Raw genomic sequence first — 11,533 nt, forward strand, 5'->3', positions numbered from 1 at the left:
GTGAAGTGTGGGGGGTTGGGGGGGTGATGGTTTGGGGGGGGGGGGGTGTAAGGGAAGAGGCCGGTGCTCTGTTCACTGCGCCTCCTAGCCATGCTTTCCTCTATATTCTGAGGCTTATCATAAAGAATTGCTACACACTTGGAAATGTGGAAGTTCTTTATGATCATAGTTCAAATGGTAGAGCTGCCTCCTCTTAGAAAGAAAATATATAGGCACATTCCCTAATGAACTAGCTCAATGTTATTTAGATGCCCGATATTGTTTATGCAGAATTTGAACCTAGAGCATGTTGATTTAAAATCAATTCCATTCAGTAAATCTTGGAGCAAGAGATTGTTCAAGTTGGTCTGAAGGGAAAAGAAAGGAAGAATTACCCTAATCTTATTCCCAGTCAGCAAAACCAAGAGTTAGCCATTAAACATTTTCCGTCCTTTCATCATTGGTATCTTCAGCTGAAAGTGAAAATTAATTCTGAATCATTCACCTTGCTTTGCTAAAGCATCTTTCCATTTGTGTCTTGAGGCACTATTTTCTCTTATCTCTGGGCTACTTTCAGCTACACACACACGGAGGACTTGCAATAGACATACATATGCATATTTTTCCATGAAAAGTTCATGAAAATGTCAGATTGATCCATTCTCCTTTGGATTATTACATCCCGGTTTAGTCCTTGGTCATTTTAATTTTATGAAATCTAATTCTATTGTATTTTGCACTAAGTTGTAATAGAATGAGTTTTCTACAAAGTTAAAAAAATTCTGTTTTACCAAAGCCTTGTAATATCTATTGTCAAGTAAATGACTGAATAAAAAAATAATAATTCTATCTAGTATTCTTATATCCTAACCTTTGAGCATTTATCTTGTCTTTTGCCTGTACTCCTCTTCCTTGGGACAACAGAAAAAAAAACAATGTAATGAATTAACAAATGTATATTAAATGCCTATGTTATGCCTTACACTGTGCTACATGTTATAGTCTTCACCTCTTACTCAAAATCATGGTTCAGTATGAACATTTATTATAATAATTTGCATGTAGACTAAATGCCTTTAAGTGAAACATAAGCATTGTATCAGTCATTGCAACTCCAATCTGATGAATATCCACACAGTTGTACACACATAATACATGATTTACCCCATCTGCAAATCTACATTATGTACTTAAAGAGTCATTCTTATTCAATGGACTCTTAATTCAAGGCTTTTTTTTTAACCTGAAAATTAGATAGAATGGCTTCCCCCCCCTTTATTAATTGATCCTTATGCTGTTACATCAAAAAATCATTTTTGTATATCTAAAGAGGAGTCAGAATAGTACTAGTCAAGAATCCCCTCTTACATTATTATATTATTTAGCTCTAAAATTTAAGATAAAAATCATACTTAAAAAAATTCAGAGATGTTTCCTATCAAAGAATGGCTCACAATAGGTGTTAGAATGCTCTGGGCTGTCTCTTCCAAGGGAAAAAAAAAAACAAATTCTTACAGCATATCCATGAAACTCAATTTAATGTGATTTTCTTGCTGAGAATTTCTCCTGTTTCCTCACAGAATATTATTGTTGCTACAGGCAGGAAGAAACTTTCCATTATATTTTATGATTGTATTGTGTATTTTTATGTCCATGGATTCTAATGTTACCTTTGTTTAAAATTTCAATATGTATAAATATGCATGTGTTGCATGTGTGAACTTTAACTCATAAAAATAAACATCCCTTTCCTTTTTTTTCTTTTAAAATCACCTTTAATTTATAATCACCTTCTGATAGCATCTCCAATTAAACTTGTATCTATTTTGATTGCATGTTGTATCCCCCATTAAATCACGAGCTCCTTGAGACCAGGGGCTCTTTTTACCTTTCTTAAAATCTTCAGTGCTTAGCACAGTGCCTAACACATAATAAGCAGTTAATGTTTATGTGCTTGATATTACCCTCATTTCTCAATATTCCTCTTCTTTCTCTTTCTGCTCAAAGGCCTATCCCTTATAATAAACAATAAAAAGCTGGGAAAAAAACAACAGTTCACCAAATCCAATCAGCATATGAGTCAATTTTGACAGTACTTTATATACTCCACTTCTAGTTCCCGACTTCTGCAAAGAAAAGGGAGAATACATTTATTTTTCTTCTTTGGGGTCAAGTTAGTAATTATAATTATTGGACATTCAATTTCACTTGTGACTGCTCTTTCAATTTACATTGTTATAATCATTGTGTATAAAGTTTGATGATTCTGCTTACTTCACTTTGAATTACTTCATAAAAGGTTTCCCTTGTTTTCTTGTATGTTTCATATTCATGTTTCTTACAGCACAGTAATATTCCCTTGCATCCACATACATAACCTGTTCATCAATTCACAAACAATGGACATCTACTTTTTTCTCCCAGTTCATTGCTACAAATTGTTGCTATAAATATATCATTGCATATTAGAATTTCTATCTTTGATCTCCTTGGAATATATGACTAGAAGAGACATCTCTAGGTCACAGGGTAGAGGCATTTTTCAAATTGATGGACATACCTTCAATATCGAATGCTATAGATATTTTTGTACAAACTGATCTTTTTTATGTTAGTTTTCGTTTTTTTTTAATTTCTTTGGGATACAGACTTAGTAATGGTATTGCTTGATAAAAGGGTATGCATGATTTTATAGCCTTTTGGATACAGTTCCAAATCGCTCTCCAGTGTGGTGGAATCAGTGTACAACTTCCCCAACAGTGAAATAGTGTCTTAATTTTCCCATATCTGCTCCAATATTAGTCATTTTCCTTTTCTGACATATTAAGCAATCTGATAGATGAGGGTGGGGGTAGGGGTATCTCATAATTGTTTTTTTTTTAATTTTTCTCTTTTCTTGGAGGGGTGGAGGCAAGGCAATTGGGGTTAAATGACTTGACCAAGATCACTTGGCTAGTGTATGTTAAGTGTCTGAGGCTGGATTTGAACTCAGGTCCTCCTGACTCTAGGTCTAGTGCTCTATTCACTGCACTACCTAGCCACCCCTCATAGTTGTTTTAATTTGCATTTCTTTAATAGTGTTTTAGAACATTTTATATGAATATAGATAGCTTTGATTACTTCGTCCAAAAACTACCTGTTCACCTTTTGACCACTTATCATTTGAGAAATGGTTCTTATCTCTATAAATTTGACTTGGGCTCTCTATATTGTTGATAAATGAAGTCTTTATCAGAGAAATGTGCTGTAAATTTTTTCACTTATGTTTACTAGCTATTTTCCCCTTCTTCATCCTACTCTCTCTCCTTTCACCCTGTGTATTCTCAAAAGTGTTTTGCTTCTGACTTTTACTTCCCCCAATCCTGCCTCTCTTCTATCAGCATCCCTCACTTCTCTTATGCTCTTCTCCTCCTACTTTCCTGGAGGATAAGATAGATTTCTATAGCCAAGTGATTGTTAATGTTATTCCCTTTTTGAGTCAATTCTGACAAGAGTAACTTTCATGAACTTCCTTCCCACCTCTACATCTTCCCCTCCACTTTAAAAGCTATTTCACACCCCTCTTATTTCATATAATGTATCCCATTCTATCTACCCCTTTCCCTTTCTCCAAGTGCATTCCTCTTTCTTATGCCTTAATTTATTTATTTTTTTAGATAATCATCCTATTATATTCAACTCACACCCATGTCCTCTGTCCATGTATACTCTTAATTTCTCTAATAATAGTAAAAAATTTTAGAAGTTAACAATATTATTTTCTGATGTAGGAATGTCCATAGTTTAATTTTATTGACCCCAAAATACTCTTTCATATTTACCTTTTTATGCTTCCCTTGCACCTTATACTTAAAAGTCATATTTTCTGTTCACCTCTGGTCTTTTCATCAGGAATGCTTAAAAGTTCTCTATTTCACTGAATATCTGTTTTTTTTTTTTCTCTCTGAAGAATTTTATTCAAGTGTTGCTGGGTTGGTGATTTTTGGTTGTAATACTAGCTCTTTTGCCTTCCAGAATATCATAGTACAAGTCCTCTGATCCTTTAATGTAGAAGCATGTGTTTTTCTAATCATGGCTTCACAATATTTGAATTGTTTCTCTTGGCTGCTTGCAATCATTTCTCCTTGACCTGGAAGCTGTGGAATTTGGCTAAAATATTCCTGAGAGTTTTCATTTTGAGTTCTCTTTAAAGAGGTAATTTGTAGATTATTTTAGTTTCTGTTTTATTCTCTGGCTGTAGGATATCAGTGCAGTTTTCCTTGATAATTCCTTGAAAGATAATGTCTAGTCTCCTTTTTTTTGGCGGGGGAGGGGGGGAGAATCATGGTTTTCAGGTAGTCCAATAATTCTTAAATTATATCTCCTGGTTCTATATTCCAAGTCAGCTGTTTTTTTTTTCGAATGAGAGATTTCACATCTTTTATTTTTTCATTCTGTTGATTTTGTTTAATTGTTTCTTGATGGCTCATAGAGTCATTGGGTTCCACTTGCCCAAGTCTATTCTTTAAGGAATTATTTTCTTCAGTAGACTTTTGTACCATCTTTTCCATTTGGGCAATTCTAATTTTTAAGGAATTTTTTTCTTTTTTTTATTGGCTTTTTTATGTCTTTTTTACATTTGATCAATTTTTCTTTGTGCCTTTTTTTCTTTTTGCCCTATTCTGCTTTTTTTAGAGGTGTTATTTTCTTCATTTTTTTATATGACTTTTACCAACCTGTTAGGTTTTTTTTTCATGATTTTCTTGTATCACTCACATATCTCTTCTCAATTTTTCCTCTCCTTCTCTTATTTGGTATTAGAAATCATTTTTTATTTCTTCCATGGCCTGAGACAAATTCATACTTTACTTTGAGGTTTTGGATGTGGCAGTTTTGACTTTGCTGTCTTCTTAGTTTGTTTGGATTTTTCCTCTCACTGTAGTAACTTTCTTTTTAAAAAAAAATATTTTCTTTGCTTTTTGGAGGGAAATTGGGTTTAAGTGACTTGCCCAAAGTCACATGGCTAGTAAGTGTGTTAAGTGTCTGAGGCCAGATTTGAACTCAGGTCCTCTTGACTCTAGGTCTGGTGCTCTATTCACTACACCACCTAGCCATCCCCTGTAGTAACTTTCTATGGTCAGAATTTTTTCTTGCTGTTTGCTAATTTTTCTAGCCTATCACTTGACTTTTAACACTATGCCAAAGTGTGGTTCTGTTTATGGAGTGGAAACATTGGGGCACTGTCCCTAGCTTCAAGGTAGCTGTACAGTAGTTTTCAGAGATAATTATGGGGACCTGTAAGTTTTGGGGTCTTCCAAGTTGGAATGATTTAGGGAGAGGTGTGTTTACTCTCTCCTGACCTGTGCTCTTTACTTTGTTCACCCTGGAACTAGGACCAGGGTCCCAGCTCCCCTGCATGTGCAAGGGCTGGCATGCTAGGACTCCTCCTCAACCTGGGATTCAGATCCAAGTTGTGGCAATGCAGAAGAGTCTTGCCCCAGTGCTAGTAAAGGGACTCCTGTAATCTTCTTTTGACCAGTTGTCTGATTCCTTACCATCTGTGGCCCATGAGGTCAGAAATTGCCACTGCCAACACTGATTCAGTTGCTACAAAGGCCTACTACTAGTTTGCTGGCGTATAGCATGTACTGAACTGTGCTTTACTTTAATCCTGATACAACAGACCTTTCCTGATGACCTTCTAAATTGTCTTGGGCTGGAAAATTGTTTCTCCCTGTCTTTTTGTGGGTTCTTCCACTCCTGATTTTTTTGAGGCATTATTTGAATTATGTATAGTTTTTCTAGGGGGCTTTGTGGAGAACTCAGGTCTATTTCCTGCCTTTTCTCCACCATCTTCTCATTTCCTTCTTATATAGCCTAAACTGAAGACCCTATGCTAAACTGATTTTCCTCCTCTGGGTACTCTGAAGTTTATTACTTTGCTTTGTGAAGGATGGTAAACAGAACAAAGGCAATACTACAAATGAGGCCTTACATGGGCAGAGTATGAGTTGAATAAGAACTCCTTATTGCTGGAACTTATGCCTCTCTTTTCAGTACAAGATAAAATAAGTGTCTTGACTGCCATATTATAATGTTAACTCATATTGAGACCACTAACCCCTCAGATCACTTTTCAGATAAAATTATCAATCAATAATTAGACTGAGTCAAATCAACGATTTTATGATATCCAGAAAGAGAAACATGATTTTCCTCATTTATGCTGAATAAATTTTTAGATAATATTGTTACTACCTTAAATATAGTCTAATAAGAACAGAGTACAGTATGTTCATTACCTTGTTTGATATGAACATTTTCCTGCTATTAATGGAGTCCAAATGCACAAACCTTCAATTTATCTATGGTACCACCAATATCTCACATCAGTCTTGATAAATTGAAATGTTTAGCATAGTGCCATGAAAAGATGACATGAAAAGTTCAAGCCTGAACTCTTCAACTTAAAATCTGTGTAACTTTGTACAAGTTATTTCATCTCTTGGGCCCTCAGTTTCCTTGTCTGAACGATGAGAAGTTTGTAGTAGAGGTTCATTATAACTCTAAGTCTATGATTCTTTTTGATATGAGATTCTGTTAAATTAATTCTTCCCATTTTTCACTTTCATCTTATGAATCCAAATTTTGCCCTTATCAACAAGGTGAAGTTAAAATCTATATGCAATTATCTCTCTTAAATCTTAGCCCATTTCTTTGGCCTGTATTAATTTTTCTTTGATTCTATCATTTGCTATATAATGCATTCTTCCCAATTTTTAATTCTCTCTAGAGTAGATGAGTATTTCGTGAATATTTTCTTATACAATATTGATAAAATTGTAAAATAGGGCAATACTAAGGAAATTGTTCTGTGGCATTTCAAACGTTGACCAACATTTTTGTGGTATAGTAATTTAGTGAGTGTAATGCCAAGCAAAGGCAACTTCCCAAGGTTCAAAATACCAGCATAGGTGCTCTCCATTTTATTCAGTGAAAAATTAAGAACAGAGAAAATAAAAATGTTACATCATCCAAAATACAGCATTTACCAAGTGTAATTTAATAATCTCCAAGTACTACCCCACCCCTGGACATTAGATTCATTTAATCAATCACAAAGTCCCTCTTTTAAATACTACTCCACCCCTAGCCTGTACATTCATTTAGTCCATCACAAAACCCCTGTTCTCAAATGGAGATTAGTTTCCAATCATAAGTAAAGTACATTCATTTGTTCAATCACAGAGCACAAAAAGATCAAAAGTTCCCCACCCTTGGATCACAATTGAATATACCCCAGAGTTACAACAAGCTTAAGCACAGCACTTAATACCCAAAGAGAGGTCTTTTCTTCATCTTGACCTGAGGCAATGTCTCAGCAATCTTTGTTCCTGGGGAGACAAAGCTTAGCAATGCCACAAGATACATTGCCAGTGTCTTCATTAATTCATTCTCTGCCTGCAGAACAGTCCTAGGACCCCTGAACACATTAGAAAAACCCCTTCCATGATTTCTGTAAACATACAACAAGAAAATCCTTCTTCAGGGCTTCTGAACCAACAGCAAGGTTCCAAAACTTCTGCAACAATAGCACTGTCCTTCACCAGTGGACAGAATTCACTCTCTGTCTGCAGAACAGTGTCAGGCTCTCTGAACCAACAGCAAGTTTCCAAAGCCTCTGCAACAACAGCAGTGTCCTTCATCAGTGGACAAAATTCACCAAAATTCACTCTCTATCTGCAGAACAGTCTCAGGAGCTCTGAACCAACAGCAAGGTTCCAAAGTCTCTGCAACAACAGGACTGTCTTTCACCAGTGGACAAATCAGGCAAAACAGTATCAAAACAGACAGACAAAGTACCAGCATAACAGCCATGTCTCCTCAGTCCTTGGCAGCTCTGGGTGGCAGCTCTCAAAAGTCCTGGGCAATTCAAAGTGGCCCTCAGCAATCCTCTCAATCTCTCTCTGCCTCCAAGGTGCTGCTTCCAAAAAGTTCTTCTGCCTCTCTCTTTTCCTGTGTCTCTCTAAATTTATGTCACCAGCTCCTCCCAGTTCAGCCCTCTCTTTTCATGTCAACAAGTCCATCCCACAAGTGGGATTCACAAGCTCTGGGTTTTTTACACAATCAAACCAAAAACCAAGACAATGCAGGGGGATCTTCAAATTCCATTACTATTACAGTTATTACAGTGAGGTATAAATATCTTTATCGTCAAGGTGGAGGGAAAGAATAAACATTCATGTAGCACCTACTATGTGCCAAGTTATTGTGTGAGTGCTTTTTAAATGTTATCTCATTTGATCCTGACAATATCCCTGCAAGGTAGGGGCAGTTGTTATCTACATTTAACATTTAACTGAGTTTAATGTCTTCACCAGAGTTACACTGCTAGTAAATATGTGAGGCCACATTTGAACTCACCTTCCAGGCTTCAGGCCTAGCTGCCATGTTTGTTCCATTTTGCTAATCCAAGCTAGGAATAGGGATGGGGGAGTTGGGAAAAGCAGCTTACATATTCCATATTCTTTTTTTTTCTTTTTGGAGGGGACAAATAGGGCAATTGGGGTTAAATGACTTGTCCAAGGTCACACAGATAATACATATTAAGTGTCTGAGGCCGGATTTGAACTCAGTTCCTCCTGATTCCAGGGCCTGTGCTCTATTCACTGCACCACCTAGCTGCCCTGGCTATGTTCCATATTCTTGATTTAACAGACTATCAACTTTTCTGAGAGGTAAGAAGTTTGTTATGGCATAATTTGTTCATTTTGAAAGCACATCCATTTTTAGTGACCATGTTCCTTCCAAGTGTTGTTGAATAATGCATTAGCTTTCTGTAGAAACTTTTCCTATTAAGACAGTTAAATGATATAGCTGACAGATTGCTGGGCCTGTATTCAGAAAGACTTGACTTCAAATTCATCTTTAGACACTTATTAACTATATGATCCTGGACAAGTCACAACCCTGTATCTGTTTCCTCAACTGCAAAATGGAGATAATAATAGCACCTAGCTCTAGAGCTCTTATGAGGATCAAATGAGACATTTGCTAATTTGTAATTAACAAAATACCTGGCACATTGTTGGCACTATGTAAATGCTAGCTATTATTATATGATTATTAGAAGTAATGCCCTTAAAAAAAACTAAAACCTTTCATTCACATACTGCATATTTAATAAATGTCTCAAAAATGAAATAAACCACTTTAAATTTGGTCACATAAGATGGGAGTCATTAATATTTTTTTAAAAAGGGAGAATGACAAGTTTATAAAATGGCTGGGTGATAACTTCTAAGTGAATGAGTGTGTGATGTTTGTAGAGGAAGTTCTTGGTCAAGTAGAGATTGCAATAGATGGCCACTGAGATGCCTTTGAATACTAAGATTCTGGAATTTAATAGTGATGGGGAGAAGAGATAGGATCTTAGTAACTCTAATGTAAGAATTAAAGGGTTTGTGGTAATAATCACAACTCTTGGATGTTTATAATTTAGTATTTCCCTTCAGTAATAATCTGTTAGTTAATTTGGGTTATGAAACTAAGTTGAAAAATATGGAAAGAGAGTCAAAAGGATTGGGAAGAAGTAGAAATGTAAGAGAACACACAAATCCAGAGCTGTTCACCTGGCTCTTTGCCTCTGTGTTCCACCATTCCCCACAGCCAAGCTCCCACTATGCCGAAATACAGATTGTCCCAGAAGCTGCAATCAAACTAAGCCATAGTCAAAGTAAATATGAAGATGCCTAGATCCATAGTCCAGGCATCTTTGTTACTAATCTCACTGTGATTCCAGTTCTGGTAATTAATTTCTGGTTTTGTTACCGCTGCTGCTGCTGTTTGTTTGTCCATCAAGTCCAATGTGTGCCTTAGTGAATCCAGTTGAGTTCATTTCATCATCGCCAGTTCCTATCTTCCTACTTTGGTGACCTTCCTAACATCCTAATTCCCCTTGGATTGGAACTTTTCTTTACTATTCCTAGGCCTTCTAAGCACTGTCGATTTTTTTTTTGGGGGGGGGGGTCCCGCGGGGCCCCTCACTTGTACGTCTTCATGTGCCACAGGTCGTCGTTGAGGTAGTAGATGTGTTCGATGCCCTTGTTGACTCGCTCGATGTCCTCGGCCGCCAGCTTCATGATGCCCACGCAGTGCTGCTTGCCCTCGGCCATGATGGCCACCACGGTGTTGGCGGCGGCCCGGGGCACGTGATGTTGGCCCCGCTCAGCACGAACTTGATGGCGCCCTTGTCCAAGCGCTGGTGCGGCAGGATGAAGGGGTACTTGTGCAGCAGTCGCAGCGTGGGGGTGGAAAGGGCCCTCGCTCTGCCGGAGGAAGGGCAGCTCGCCGTTCACAGTCTAGATCTTGATGTGCTCGTGGCAGCGCACGATCTTCACCGGGTCCTTCTTGGGCATGATCTGGTTCAGCCACGACTCGATGCCCGGGAACTGCTCCAGCAGCTGGTTCTTGATGCCCTTGCTGACGGACATCTTCAGCTGGATGCAGTTGGACACGTTCTCCTTCTCCTCGAACTTCTTAAACATGGTGGCACGCGGGCCAGGGCCGGGCCGGGCTGGCTTGGGGGCGGCGGGAGCGGCTGCGGCCGAGGCGGGCGGGGCAGGGGCGCGCAGCTGCAGACAGGAGTCTCTTACAGCGGGAAGGGCCACAGGCTGCGCGGCCTCCTCGCTTAGTCTTGTCAGGCCGCCTGCATCCGGCGCTTGCTCTCCGCCAGGCCCGGTCTGAGCGGGGGCCCGAGCGCAGTGCTTTCCCGCCGGCCTGGCTGCCGCCGCTAGCACTGTAGATTTTTTACTCAAGGACAACCTCTTCCTTTACCCCACCCAAGACCTGTTTGCCCAAATTTCCATTTGCCTCAGCTGCTAGACTTCACACCTGACTACTGGGACCTACTGTTTTCTGCTTAAAGTTCTTTTTTTTATGTCTTTGGATTTCTTCTATCCCTCATGCCAGGGGCTGGGTGATTACCATTGAATCTCCCTAGAACTGATTACCTAGCTGTCTCATTTTCATAGCATTTTCTATGGCCAAATTTGCTTAATAGCTATCTCCCTACCTATACTGCCTTCTTTTATGCAGATGTTGATCTAATTGATTTCTCTAATCTATGGACCTCATTTAACCACATCAGTGAACGCTCTCACAAACTTCAAAGACTGACCATTTGTGAAAGGAGAAAACAGCTCTAAGAAGAAAAAAAAAAAACAGAAGGAGAAAGAAAAGAAAATAAAGAATAGCTTATGTGATATGTCACCACTGGAAACCATTCCTAGTAGCTACTTCAGGAAAAAAAAAATATGTGCTTTATTCTTCTCTGAGGCAAAAACATTCAACCCTAAAAAACATTATTGCCTCAATATTTTAACAAAAGGATGCCACAGAGTTCTTTCTGGTATGAAGGAATGGTGAGTGTGTTCCTTAGTTCTAATTAAAGTGAGAAGTTTTGGGTGCAGGTGGCTTGTTGGCTCAGTATCTATGCACCACTGTGTATCTAATAATGTTAAGACAATGATTAACAGGAAGGTTAATGCACTTCTATTTGCTGAAGATTTTTTTT

At 38.1% G+C, this 11,533-nt stretch overlaps 1 pseudogene; it reads right to left on the minus strand.

Annotated features, from left to right (window-relative positions):
* Positions 1-10,001: 10,001 nt before the first annotated feature.
* On the minus strand, positions 10,002-10,505 carry LOC138157290 (malignant T-cell-amplified sequence 1-like; annotated as a pseudogene).
* Between the last annotated feature and the right edge of the window lie 1,028 nt (positions 10,506-11,533).

This window comes from Petaurus breviceps, unplaced genomic scaffold (genome assembly GCF_028583685.1).
Source record: "Petaurus breviceps papuanus isolate PSGF00001 unplaced genomic scaffold, PetGlider_PUasm1.0 112, whole genome shotgun sequence".
NCBI lineage: Eukaryota > Metazoa > Chordata > Mammalia > Diprotodontia > Petauridae > Petaurus > Petaurus breviceps.